This window comes from Gorilla gorilla, chromosome 16, assembly GCF_029281585.2.
Source record: "Gorilla gorilla gorilla isolate KB3781 chromosome 16, NHGRI_mGorGor1-v2.1_pri, whole genome shotgun sequence".
Lineage (NCBI taxonomy): Eukaryota > Metazoa > Chordata > Mammalia > Primates > Hominidae > Gorilla > Gorilla gorilla.
This window is the reverse complement of record NC_073240.2, coordinates 29,147,760-29,162,618: the sequence shown is the minus strand read 5'-3', so window position 1 is coordinate 29,162,618 and position 14,859 is coordinate 29,147,760. Positions and strand designations below refer to the sequence as shown.

Below are 14,859 nucleotides of genomic sequence, written 5' to 3'. Positions count from 1 at the left end.
TCTCACAGCAGCCCAGGGGAGAGGGGGCGCAGGAGCGCCGGGACCCCGCAGATCTCGGGGCTTTCTCAGGGGCGCAGAGGGCACCTCTCCTTCCCCTTGGCCTCCTTCCTTGAGGGGTGACTGCCCCTCGTGGCCTCCCTGACCCAGGTGCCCTGTGGGTGCTCCTGAGGGGATCGAGGTCGGGGTGGAGGATGTGAGCTCTGCAGGCCGCCCAGCCAGCGCCCACGTGCTCAGGTGTCAGCTAGGGACGCGCGTGTGCGTCAGTGTGACTTGGAGGAACGCACTGTGCCTGGAACACTGTGACTCTGTCCCTCTGCGCCTGCCCGCCTCCCCAAAGGCCAGGTCGGCTGCACGTAGTGTTTCCGCGTATGGTGCATCTCCCTGTGCCCTCCGCGCCCCCAGCCTGCAGAGGAATAGTTCCCAAAGCCTTTCCTAAATCTCCAAAGTCCCTCTGTTTCCCTGGTGGCACTTCACACTAGCTGTTTGTGTGAGGTGGGACTCGCCAGAGTTGGACAGTCGCTGCCAGGAGAGGCCCCTGCGTGTCCTGGGAACCTGGGATTCGGTGCGTGCTCAGAGACGTTTTAGGAGTGCAAGATTTACCATAGGCTTGGCGATGTCTTCTGTTTCTTTTTAAATTAACTGAAGCAACCCAGGAACTGGATTTCTTCAAGTTTACCAATTTATACTTTAATTTGGGAAAAGGAAAAGCACTCAAAAATAAATTTAATTAGTCAGTCTATAATTATGGTACGAATAAGTTCCACTTAAATATAATATTCCAAGCATAATAATTTGTTGAGTAAATCAAATTGTTGATACATGTTAGTGTTCCTAAAGTTAGGAAATCATCTAAGCTTCATAAAAAGAAAGCATTTCATGTATTTAAATTTTCCCCAGAAGTCCTTCTTTGTTAAAAATAGAAAAAAAAAAAAACAAAACTTTTTTTTTCATGACTTCAAAATTTGCAGATATTCTGTGCCTGGAAGGAATCAGTTGGGTTTCTCATGCTTTCCACACTGTAGTTCAGGACTGCAGCCTGGAAACTGCATGATGATGGAATTGCCATCAGAGGGAATATTAGAGATTATTTAATCAAATCCTTTCATTTTATGAATACATTTCAGAGGTCAGATGAGTGGAGTGCTCTCCCCCTCCACCCCCTGCCAGGACCCCTCTGGTCACAGTGGCTCTGGGTGGGCAACCCTGTTCCTCAGAAACCCCTGGCTCCTTGGGCACAACTCACTGAAGCCTCGTGTCCCCAGCCTCACATGGCTGCCCTGGATGCTCCAGGTGAGCAGGGCCCTATTGGGTTGAACAGTTGTGACCTGCTACGTCTGGGAACTTAGGTCTGGGGACTTACATGTGCATGTATTTCTATATCATCATTTAAAAATCTGTGCAATGTTACCTTGTAAGTGGATAGGCTATCATCAGCTTTTCCCCTTTTGTTGACATTTAGGTTATTGTCTATGTTTTTCCTCTTGAAACAGTCATGTAAGGAGCATCTTTGAGCATTGGGTGGTGACTATTTTCCACCCTCCTTGCTAGGCAGGGTCTTTCTCAGGAAAGAAAGAGATTATGTGCTCAAAGGTCAGGTTTGGGGAAAGAATGGGTGTGCTGAACTCCCGAAGAAAAGAGGCCATGACCTCATGGGCCTGAGGGGCAAAGGGGAGATGGGAGCTCCAGTGGCCTGTGATCACCTGTGGCCTGGCCAGAGGAGCCAGGAGATTCAGTGACCTTGTTCCTCCCACCCATCAAGTCCTGCCAGTGTCTCCCATTGGCCAGACTTACCTGGATTCCAGAAGATGGGAGAGCTGCCAGCAGCAGGGCTGGGGAGAAGGCTGGGGAGAAGACCAGGGGCAGGACTAAAGGGCAATGAGGGATAGCCCCAGACAGTCCTTCACTTGTGCCTGTTAGGATTTTAAAAACATCTTTTGTCCAGTCCAAGAGAAAATCACTTGTCCTCAAAACAAGAGCTGTACAATATCCCATCAGCTACTGTGTGATATGGGGTGATGTTGGTTCAGTAACACCTGAAACTTAAAATGTTAGCTATCCCAATGCTCTTCATATTATGACAATGGAGAATAAATGGGGGAAGAGAAGCAACAAAATACCATAAAACAGAGCTGCTATAGCCCCGGCTTCCAGAGCTGATTCTGAAGTCTGAATTGTTAGTTAACTCACTTCTTTAATGCCACGTTCCCCTGACCTCTGCCACCACTTCAGATACGTGGTTTTTATCCACTGTTGAGGTGACCCAAACCATCATTCTCATAGGACCTGAGACCTTGGTGTTGTGTCTGTACTCGAGTGCCAAGGTGTGCATGAACTGGGACTACTGGAATGCAAGGAGGCACACCTGTGAATGCCCAGCTCCCGGCCAGTTCTTGCCAGCGTGAGGAAGCAGCAACCCAGTTCCCTATGAGAATTGAAAGCAGTTATCTTGGACAGTAGAGGGACTCTCCTTGTCTGCTTGATGGTCACAAGGCATGTGGAGCTTCACATGGCCAGGGAGGATTTTCAGCTTCCAATGAAATGCTGACACCTGTTGTGATACCTTGGTTCTTGTCTTCTTGGTTTAAGAGAATTTAAACAAGAGACACATAGCAAAGAAGTGCAGCATAGAGTATTGCAAAAGAAAAAGAATACTTTGAAAGTTAGGTGCAGAATAGGCAGTACACCCTGAGAGAGAGAGAAATTCAGGACGGGCTGCTCATAAGGATGAGACAACAAAGACCAGCACTAGGGAGGCTCCCATTATGGGAGTCTTACATGATTATTTATAAGGAGGTGGGAGAGGTGTTGCCAGTAAGAATGTTCTGGGTGGTCCTTTGGGTGCATGTGCGCAGTAGCTGTACATGCTTGTTCATATACCGTATGTCTCATTAGCATCTTAAATCTCCACCCAGGGGTATGTTTTTTGCTATTATAATGAGGGCAGGTAAAGTCAAAGTGCACATGCTCTCTAGAGGGGAAAGTCCCTACTAAAGATAGCTTTGCTTGAATAGCTCAATTACAATGCAAATGCTGAGGCTTATTGTGTTGACTGCACACTCACCATGGTTGCCGCATCCTGAGAACGTAGTCACTGCCTTGACTGCCTATCCCACCTCAGGTAATAAAGGTAATGGTACCTTTGTTAGTTGTGTTTCCTTGGATATTAGGACCTGCAAATCCACTGAGCTCAAGATTATTAAGACAGGGGGCAAAAATTCCTGAAGTGGGTCACTGAGTGTAGTAATAAGGGAGGGAGTACTCCTATCTCGCTCCTTTGTTTCCCACACCCATGCTTCCCAGTGGGCTGTGACGGAGATAGTGACATTCATTGGTAATTTGTTTAAGCACATACTGCGTGCTGTAGGGTGGCACCCCAACTTTGCAGACTTTTGGGTTGCAGCAAATAGTACCTCTGAAGCTTTAGCAGGCCACTCTTCTATCAAGTCAGCTGCTTCTGGGTAATGGAGCACATGGTACGACCAGTGAGTTCTGGTGTGATGCACTGCCTTCGCTGTAGAATAACCTCCTTGTCAAAGGAACTGAGTGAGAAACCAAGGACTGGAAAAGGAATTCTGTACGTCAGTGAATGATGGGGCTGGATGAAGCTTTACAAGAAAGAAAAGGAAATCCTTATTTGTAAAATGTTTCTAACCTAATCATAGGATTTCTAACCTAATCATAAATTTCTAACACAATCATAAGAGCCCTTGTGATTGGATTGCGCCCACCTCTATTGGTTAGAATAATTTCCCCTTCTCTGGGTCCTCGAGTTAATCACATCAGCAAAGTCCCTATTATCATGTGTGTTCATCTCCTATTGCTGCACAAATTAACAGAAATTGAGTGGCTTAACCCGAATTTATTCTCTTACATTTTTGGAGGTCAGAAATCTAAACTCAATCTATTAGAGAGGGCTGTGCTTCTTCTGGAAGCTTCAGAAGAAAATAATATGGTTTTTCTTCTTTAGCCTTTTGATATGGTTAGATTACATTGATTAATTTTCAAATATTGAGCCAACCATGCATACCTGAAATAAATCCCCTGTGGTCATGGTGTATAATTATTTTCATGTATTCATGGATTCAGTTTGCTAACATTTTGTTGGGAATTTTTAAGTTTATGAGATATATTGATCTATAGTTTCCTTTATGCTAGCTTTGTCTGATTTTGGCTTCACAAAATGAGTTGGAAAGTGTTCCTTCCTGTTTCATTTTCTGGAAAAGATTATGTAGAATTGATGCTAGTTCTTTACATGTTCAGTAGAATTTTTATTTTGTCGTTTAAGATTTGCTAGGATAATTTTAAGAGATTAATATGTATTTTTAGCAAGGTAAAAAATACAAATAATAATAACAACCCTTCTGTTCATAAATATCTCTTCAGGTGAAAACACTGGAAGTCACAACAATGTAAAGAATGTGGCCCAGATAAAGCCCAAGTATTTTTTCCACACTTTTATTTATTTTACCTACCATATGATCCATAATTCAACCTTTTATTCAGTTACTGGCTTTATTAGTCTGTTCTCACGCTGCTGATAAAGACATACCTGAGACAGGGAAGAAAGAGATTTAATGGACTTACAGTTCTATGTGTCTGGGGAGGCCTCACAATCATGGCAAAAGACGAGGAGAAGCAAGTCACATTTTACATGGATAGCAGCAGGCAAAGAGAGAGCTTGTGTAGGAAAACTCCTGTTTTTACAGCCATCAGATATTCTGAAATTCATTCACTATCATGAGAACAGTGCAGGAAAGTCCCATCCCCATAATTTAATCACCTCCCACTGTGTTCCTCCCATGACTTGTGGGAATTGTGGGAGTTACAATTCAAGATGAGATTTGGGTGGGGACACAGCCAAACCATATCATTTCTCCCTGGCCCCTCCCAAATCTAATGTCTTTACATTGCAAAACCAATCATGCCTTCAACAGTTCCCCAAAGTCTTAACTAATTTCAGCATTAACTCAAAAGTACACAGTCCAATGTCTCATCTGAGACAAGGCAAGTCCCTTCCGCCTATGAGCCTGTAAAATCAAAAGCAAGTTAGTTACTTCCTAGATAAAATGGGGGTACAAGCATTGGGTAAATACAGCCATTCCAAATGGGAGAAATGGGCCAAAACAAAGGGACTACAGGCCCCATGTAAGTCCAAAATCCAGCAGGATTTCTTAAAGCTCCAAAATGACCTCCTTTGACACCATGTCCCACATCTGGGTCATGCTGATGCAAGAGGTGGGTTCCCATGGTCTTGGGCAGCTTGGTCCCTGTGGCTCTGCAGGGTACAGCCTCCCTCCCCGCTGCCTTCACGGGCTGGTTGAGTGTTGAGTGTCTGCGGATTTTCCAGGCGCACAGTGCAAGCTGTCAGTGGATCTACCATTCTGGGATCTGGGAGCTTCTCACAGCTCCACTAGGCGGTGCCCCAGTAGGGACTCCTCAGTGTGGCGGCTCTGACCCCACATTTTTCTGCTGCACTGTCCTAGCAGAGGTTCTTCATGAAGGCCCCACCCCTGCAGCAGACTTCTCCTGGACATCCAGGTGTTCCCATACATTCTTTGAAATCTAGGTGGAGGGTTCCAAACCTCAATTCTTGACTTCCACACACCTGCAGGCTCAACAGCACATGAAAGCTGCCAAGGCTTGGGGCTTCCACCGTCTGAAGCAACAGCCTGAGCTCTGCCTTGGCTCCTTTTAGCCATGGCTGGACTGGCTGGAATGCAGGCACCAAGTCCCTGGGCTGCACAGAGCAGGGAGGCGCTGGGCCCGACCCAGGAAACTATATAACCATGACTGGACTGGCTGGAATGCAGGGCACCAAGTCCCTGGGCTACACAGGGCAGGGAGGCACTGGGCCCGACCCAGGAAACTATATTTTTCTTTTAGGCCTCTGGGCCTGTGATGGGATGGGCTGCCAAGAAGATTTCTTTTTTTTTTTTTTTTGAGATGGAGTCTTGCTCTGTCGCCCAGGCTAGGGTGTAGTGGCACCGTCTCGTCTCACTGCAAGCTCCCTCTCCCGGGTTCACTGCATTCTGCTGTCTCAGCCTCCCGAGTAGCTAGGACTACAGGCGCCCACCACCACACCCGGCTAATTTTTTGTATTTTTAGTAGAGACAGGGTTTTACCGTGTTAGGCAGGATGATCTGGATCTCCTGACCTCGTAATCCGCCCACCTCGGCCTCCCAGAGTGCTGGGATTACAGGCGTGAGCCACTGCGCCTGGCCTGCCAAGATTTCTGACATGCCCTGGAGACATTTTCCCCATTGTCTTGGGAATTAACATTCGGCTTCTCATTACTTATGCAAATTTCTGCAGCTGGCTTAAATTGCTCCTCAAAAATTGAGATTTTCTGTTCTATTGCATTGTCAGTCTGCAAATTTTCCAAACTTTTATGCTCTGTTTTCTTTTTAAAGCTGAATACCTTTAACGGAACCCAAATCACCTCTTGAATGCTTTGCTGCTTATAAAGTTCTTTTTTTTTTTTTTTTTTTGCTGTCAATAAGTTTATGATCTTCATCTGAAAAATCCACATGGAAAATTGTTTGGTTTAGCTCTCAGAAGCCCACTTCTGAGCTCTGAGGAAGCTTGCATTCTTTTGAGCTACTCAATCTTTCTTTTGAGCAAGGGACATTTTGGGACAGTTCCACTTCTTTTTAACTTTTTTCTTGGGCTTCTTCTCCTAGATGGGATTCTCTCATATAGCAGCATGAGCTTTCTTATACATCTCCTCCATCATGTCTGGAGTTACACTGTTCTTCCTGTATTGAAAGAACTGTTTCTGGTAAGCATCTTCATCTTCCTCCATTAAGTAGCACATGTAATCTGCAACATTCTGGCCCATGATGTGCTTCCGGTGTACTTCTGCATTAAATTCCTTGCTTTCAGAACCATAACCAGTGAATCATTTGGTACTGTGAGGGATAGACAAGCCTCTGTCTACAGCTCTCTTCAGGGCACCAAAAACTTCATTGCCACTGGTAGTTCTGGCAAGGCCTGCATCCATATAGCAGGTAAAGGCACTTGGCTGACCATCAATGCTTTCCACATTGTGTTCCTCGCCAGTCACCTCCACTTGGCCTTCATAGATCTTTTCCATGCCAAACCTATTGAGAAGCCTGCAGGCCAGTACAATACACCGCAGCGTAATTGGTCAGGCCAACCTTCAAACCATATTTTCGTAGTTCACATGCATATGCTGTGCATACTATCATATCCCCTTCTGTACAGGAATAAGCAACCTGATAAATAATATCTCTGTGTGTTACACAAACTATCATCCTGTATTTGGGTGTGTTGTATTTATTTTTGTCCTGTATCACCAAGCATTTCCAAGCATAATACTCAGTTTCACCCTCTTGCCGTCTTCTAAATTTCACTTGATATCTCTTAAAGTAGGCTTTATTCTTAACAACTTTACAAACCCCATCCTGCGGAACAGAGATCCCCATCCATGGATCAACAGAGACCTGCCCTGCTTAGAAATTTCTTCCTCCAGATACCCTAAGTCATCTCTCTCAAGTTCAAAGTTCCACAAATCTCTAGGGAAGGGGCAAAATGCCACCAGTCTCTTTGCTAAAACATAAGAAGAGTCACCTTTGCTCCAGTTCCCAGCAAGTTCCTCATGTCTGTCTGGGACCACCTCAGCCTGGACTTTATTGTCCATATCGCTATCAGCATTTTGATCAAAGCCATTCAACAAGTCTGTAGGAAGTCCCACACTTCCCCACATTCTTCTGTATTCTGAGCCCTCCAAACTGTTCCAACCTCTGCCTTACCCGGTTGCAAAGTCGCTTCCGCATTTTCGGCTATCTTTTCAGCAATGCCCCACTCTGCTGGTACCAATTTACTGTATTAGTCTGTTCTCATACTGCTAATAAAGACACACCAGAGACTAGGTTCTGGGCCCAGTGATATGTCACAATCACCCTTTGTGGCAGGTTTCAGTCAAAAAAGGAGAGTCACAACAGCTGGGTGATGGATACACAGACAGGTCCTTATGCTTCCTATAGGCAGGACCCAGCAAGGAGAATTACATCGCCTACAGAAGACCCAGGAATTTATTCCTTTCTCTAAGTCTAGCTACAAATGCCAGCATCTCTCCTGTTGGCTGGTTTGTGGTATGAGTGTCATCATCACAACTCTGAGCTGGGCTAAAGTATATGTCACAATCCAACCTTAAATATGCAAGGTCCAGGCAAAAGGTGAGAGTTACATCATCTAGATGCTGAGTGCAGTGATGCATCACAATCCTTTTGTGGTAGGGTGCAGGCTGAAGAAGAGTCACATGACTTTTGGGTTGGGACCAGGCAGAAAAGTCAAGTCATTCAGGTTCCAGACAGAGGTGTACATCACAATCACACATCATTTGGATGAAAGGCCCAGCCATATGTCACAATGCCACCTGTGGGCAGCACCAAGGCTGGAAAAGAGAGTCACATCTTCAAGGTGGAGAGTCAATATGTCACAATCTTATCTGTGGGCTGGGCTGAAGCAGGAGAGTCAAATCACTAAGATGCTTAGCAGATATATACAATCACACCTGGCTGTATGGCTACTGTCTCCTCACTCTTTTCTTTCCTTCAAAAAGGTCACTAGGTTTAGCTTAGAGACATCAAGACCCAGAGATCAGGTTTCTGTCCTTCTTTTAAACCACATCTCTGTACGAGTTCTGCTGAGCAGGTTCCAGTATTTCCACTCCTCCAGAGAGAATTCTATGGCCACATTCCTGAATGTAAACAGTTTTATTTCCCAGCTTTCAGGATGTCCTGGCATCTTAGCTATGCGTCTCCCAGTACCTGCAGATCACAGGGCAACAGAGGCTGTGACAAAGTCACTGGGAGCTCCAGAGGTGGTGGACGTGGAACAGTAGAGATAAATCCCAAGCTCTGGTGGGACTGGGAGACAAAGGCCCAGTAGAATTTTCTAGTGAAACAGTATTGGGGGAACCTGCCCCCAATATTTCAACATAGGTTCTTTCTATTATCCATAAGTGTCAGCCAGCTGAGAAATAAAGACAGTACAAAGAGAGGAATTTTACAGGTGGGCTGCTGGGGGTGACATCACATATCGGTAGGACTGTGATGCCTGCCTGAGTCTCAGACCAGCAAGCTTTTATTAAGGGTTTCAAAAGGGGAGGGGGTGTAAGAACAGAGAGTAAGTACAAAGATCACATGCTTCAAAGAGCAAAAAGCAGAACCACTAATAAGGGTCTAACAAAGATCACATGCTTCTGAGGGAACAGAACAAAGGGCAAAAACAGAACCACTGATAAGGGTCCAACAAAGATCATAAAGCAAAGGGCAAAAGCAGAACCACTGATAAGGGTCTATGTTCAGCGGTGCACGTATTGCCTTGATAAACATCTTAAACAACAGAAAACAGGGTTCGAGAGCAGAGAACTGGTCTGACTACAAATTTACCAGGGTGGAGTTTTTCCCCACCCTAGTAAGCCTGAGGGTTCTGCAAGAGACCAGGACGTGTCAGTCCTTATCTCAACTGCATAATACAGACATTCCCAGAGTGGCCGTTTATAGACCTCCCCCCAGGAATGCATTCCTTTCCCAGGGTATTAATATTAATATTCCTTGCTAGGAAAAGAATTTAGTGATATCTTTCCTACTTGCATGTCCGTTTATTGGCTCTCTGCAAGAAGAAAAATATGGCTCTTTTTGCCCGACCCCACAGGCAGTCAGACCTTAAGGTTGTCTTCCCTTGTTCCATAAAAATCGCTGTCATTCTGTTCTTTTTCAAGGTGCACTGGTTTCATATTGTTCAAACACACATGTCTTACAATCAATTTGTTCAGTTAACACAATTATCACAGTGGTCTTGAGGTGACATACATCCTCAGCTTATGAAGATAACAGGATTAAGAGATTAAAGTAAAGACAGGCATAAGAAATTATAAAAGTATTATTCGGGAACTGATTAATGTCCATATTAATATGAAATCTTCACAATTTATGTTCCTTTGCCACGGCTCCAGCCGGTCCCTCCATTTGGGGTCCCTGACTTCCTGCAACAAAACCAGGAGTCTGGAATCTTTTTTTAAAAGGAAACTTTCAAATTAATAATTCAACTTCTTTCATGGCTAAAGGGCTATTCAGATTATAGATTTTATCTGTGTTTTCATACTTTGTGTTTTTTGAGGAATTGGTTTGTTTCTTTTTAGTTGCCAAATTTGTGAGCGTAAAGTTGTTGATAATATTCCTTTATTATCATTTTAATGTCTGAAATATATGTAGTAAAATTTCCTATTTCATTCCTGATATTGGTGATTTGTGTCTCTTTCCTTTAATTTTGTGGTCAGTCTTTTTAGAAGTTTGTCAATTTAACTGATTTTACCCAAAGAAACTGCCTTTTCTCCTTTGATTTTCATTAGTATTGTCCTATATTAACTCGATAGATTTCTTCTGTGATCTTTATTGTTTCTTTCCTTAAGCTTTCTTTTGATGCATTTTACTCTTTTTTGGCAAGTGTTTTTGAGGTAGGAACTTAGATTGTTGATATGAGATTTCCTTTCTTTTCCAATGTTAACATTTAGTGTTATAAAGTTTTGTCACAGTTATATTTCGGTTGCACCCTATATGTTTCTGTGTGTTGCATTTTCATTAAAATTCAGTTCTATATATTTTAAAATTTACTTTGAGACCTCTTCATTGACCCATAGACTATTTGGAAGTATGTTGGTTAATTTCCATGCATTTAGAGATTTTTCTATTGTCTTTCTGTTAGTTTCTAACTTTATTCCGTGATAGTTGGAGAACATACTCTGTATGAGTTTATTTTTTTACATTTGTGGAATTTCTTTTGTGACCCAGAATATGATACATCTTGGTAAATCTTTCATGGGAACTTGAAAAAAACTGTATTCTCCTGTTTTGGGGTGAAGTGTTTTATATATGTGTATTAAATCCCTTTGGTTCAGTGTTGTTCAGTTCTTCCATATTTTGAATTATTTTCTATGTAGCATTTCTATTAGTTTCTGAGGGTGAGTTTTTTATGTTCCCAATTATAAACATGAATTTGTTTTTTCTTTCAGCTCTAGCAGTTTTTCACTTCATGTATTTTGCTGCTCTGTTGTTTGGTGCATACATATTTAAGATTGTTGTATCTTCCTGGTGGATTGACCTATTTATCATTATTTAATAATTTTCTGTCCCTCTAGTAATTTTCTTTACTTTGAAGTCTACTTAGCTGGTATTAATATAGTCTCTTGCTTAGATTTTTTTTGTGTGTAACATATCTTTTTCCAGCATATAGTTGGGTTATTTTTTTAATCCTTTCTGCCGGTCTCTGTATTTTGATTGATATGTTTAGAAAATTTACATTTAAGGTAATTATTGATATGTTAATGCTTAAATATGCCATTTCAATTAAAGTTGCTCTTTCATATCCATAGCTTTTGCATCCGTGGGTTCAACCAACTACAGATAAAAAAAAAATCCCATAAAGTTCCAAAAAGCAAAACTTGAATTTTCTGTGCACTGACTACTATGTTGAATCCATGCAAGTGATGAGATGCATAGGCATTGTATTAGGTACTATAAGTAATCTAGGGATCATTTAAAGTATACAGAAGAATGTGCTTAGTTTATATGCAAATACTATGCCCCTTTAAATAAGGGACCTGAACATCTATGGAGTTTGGTATCCACAGAGGTCCTGGAACCAATTCCCCATGGATACTGAAGGATTACTGTATTTATTTTCTCTTTGTTTCCTCTGTTTCCAGTACATACCTATGTTTCTTTTGTCTTGATTTTCTGTGTGTTACTTGAACATTTTTTACAGTTCTATTTTGATTCATTTATAGTATTTTTTAGTGTTTCTCTTTGTATAGTTTTGGAGTGGTTGCTCAGAGGACTACAGTATACATACATGACTTATTAGAATTACCACTTTGAGTGAAGTGTGAAAATACCACTTCCATTAAGATTCCTTTATCTTTTCTTGAGTATCAGGTGGCAACATAATTTTTGTTTAAATCATCAAATCGATCTATACAACTCATGGGGAAAGGAATAATCTATTGTGTGTACACATTTCTGCTTTTTCAGTTCCTTTTGCTTCCTGATGCTCCAAAATTTGTCTGTTTTTTTTTTTTTTTTTTTTTTTTTTTTTTTTTTGAGATGGAGTCTCATTCTGTCTCCAGGCTGGAGTGCAGTGGCACAATCTTGGCTCACTGCCACCTCCGCCTCCCAGGTTCAAGTGATTTTCCTGCCTCAGCTTCCAAGTAGCTGGGACTACAGGTGCACGCCACCATGCTCAGCTAATTTTTGCATTTTTAGTAGAGACAGGGTTTCACCATGTTGGCCAGGATAGTCTCGATCTCTTGACCTCGTGATCCACCTGCCTCGGCCTCCCAAAGTGCTGGGATTACAGGTGTGGGCCACCACACCCAGCCTGTCTTATTTTTTTATAATTTTCTTTATGTTTGAAGAACTTCTTTTAGCCAATCTTTAAGGGTAGGTCTGCTAGTAAAAAATTCTTTTTCTTTATCTGAGAGTGTATTTATTTCCTCTTTATTCCTCAAGGATAGTTTCACTGGATACAGAATGTATGGTTGACAGTGCTTTTCTTCAGTACTTGAAAAGTGTTGTACCATTTCCTTCCCTCTCTCCTGGTGTCAGAGAAGAAATTTGCTGCCATTTGAATTTGTGTTTTCCTGTAGGTAACGCATAGTACTTTCTGGCTGCATTCAAGGTTTTTCTTTGTCTTTAGTCTTTGAAAGTTGATGATTTATTTTGATATGGATTTCTTTGGGTTCATCTTGTTATCCTGTTCCTAGGGTTTGTTCATCTTCTTGAATTTGTAGGTTTGTGTCTTTTGCCAAATTGGGAAAATTTCAGCCTTTATTCCTTACTGTACTTTTCTAACCTCACTCTAATTCTTTTCTCCTTCTAGTACTCCAATGACATGAATATTAGATTTTTAAAATAGTCCTACAGTTCCCTGAGGCTGCATTCCACCTCTGCCCTTTTAAAAAAATATATTTTCTCTTTGCTGTTTAGATTGGGTGAATTCTATTGATTTGCCCTCAAATTCACTGATTCTTTTCTTTATTATCTCTACTATTGAGTGCATATCAAGAAGCTTTAAGAAATTCTGTTATTGGGCTTGCTCTTCCACTGCGTGAGGATGTAGCCCTCATCAGACCCCAAATGCTGGTGCCTGGATCTTGGACTTCCAGCCTTCAGAACTGTGCTATCTTCTCTCTTCCACCTTGGAGGAAACTGAGGCTCCAGAGATCTGGGTATCTTTCCAAAGCCTTGACTCTGGGAGGTGATGAGTCAGGGTTGGCTCTAAAGCCCAAGCTCTTTTCTTCACACCTTGATGCTGTCCAGCCTGTCCATGGACCAATTAGAGCCAGTGACCAAACAGGTACATCAAAATGGCATCCCTCCTGGATGGCACATCCTCCCCAGACAGCCTGCCCATTCCCTGGCTCTGACAGGCTAGCAAATCCCTGATAACCTCGGAATGCTTCAAGTTATGTCAATGAAGGGCAGTGAGGCTTTGGTGTTGAACAAATGCCCCATGATGGATGGGCACTGGCTGATACGCTTTCCCATGGTGACTCAGAAGTGCGAAGGAGAAAGGAGGGCTGAGGTGCCAGCTCCAGGCAGGCCAGGCACCCCAGAGGTCAGCACCTGCCCAGCTGCGTCTGACATACCCTCAGACATACCTTTTGGCATGTGGAGCCCCAGGGGCCTTTCTTCATGTCCAGACAGGATGACTCATCTTAAGGGGTGTGGCAGGAACTGAGCATGTGTACCACCACCTGAGCTGCAGTTCTTGTTTCTGTAAGCGAAAATGCTCCCACATTATCCTACTACACGCTAGACCTCAAAGGTGAGACAGAGCATGAGTTGAGGGATCTGAAATGAAAGCAGTTGTGGTGAAAAGCCCATGAAATATAGCACTCAATGGTAGCTAAGTCTTGCAGGCTGTAATTTATGCTGTTTCCTGCTTTGAGAATGTATCCCAACCTTTTGGTTACTAGAAAGCCTCAATTTGAATAGTAAAATACCTGAATTCTGGGTCCTCTAACTTCTCTTCATGTGTGGCTCAGTCTAACCTGTAGTTTAAGACTCAGACACGACACCTTCTAGGAAGCCTTCCTTGATGTCTCCAATTCTACATTAATTCCTCCACTATGAGCTTCCACAGTAACCTAATCTTACCCTGAGATGTCTACATCAAACTGCTTCCTCACGTGAGGGAAGGCACCAGGTCTCATTTACATTTTTGCTCTATATCACTATAATACAAGAGAGAATGTGATAAAGGTTGTAACAGACCTAGAAAAACCACTCTGGGAGCTCTGAGAAAGGTAGTTCATGTAAATACACACACATATACATATAGTTCATGTAAATATATATATGTATACACACACACACAGCCTTCATCAAGGAAGAGATTGCTCTTAGGATGTTTTCAGATTGAAGATGCTGTAAAATTTGTATTGATGATATAAAATAAAAAAAAGAAATTCTGTTATTGTATATTTTAGATCTATCATTTCCATTTGGTTCTTTTTTCTATATCTTTTGTTTCTTCCCATAGTTTTTCATTTTTCACTTGTTCCAAGAGAAGTTGTTAACTGATTGTTGAGACATTTTTATGAAGGCTGCTTTAAAATCCTTTTAAGATAATCCGGCATCCGATATATCTCAGTGTTGGCATTAGGTGTTTGTCCTTTCCCATTCAAGTTGTGATTTTCTCGGTTTCTGATATGACAGGTGACTTTTGATTGTATCCTGGATATTTTGTCTATTATTTTAGGAGATTCTGAGTCATAAATAACTTTTATTTCAGCAGGCAGTCAACCTGTTTAAGTTTAGCACACAGGTTATA

The 14,859-nt window shown here is 42.4% G+C and overlaps 1 protein-coding gene and 1 pseudogene across 6 annotated transcripts in view; one reads left to right on the top strand and one right to left on the bottom strand.

Moving 5' to 3' along the window:
* OCA2 (OCA2 melanosomal transmembrane protein) overlaps positions 1 to 14,859 on the top strand; it is a 342,139-nt gene that overhangs the window by 195,072 nt on the left and 132,208 nt on the right. The window lies entirely within an intron of this gene.
* LOC109023463 (large ribosomal subunit protein uL18-like) lies at positions 6,545 to 7,432 on the bottom strand (annotated as a pseudogene).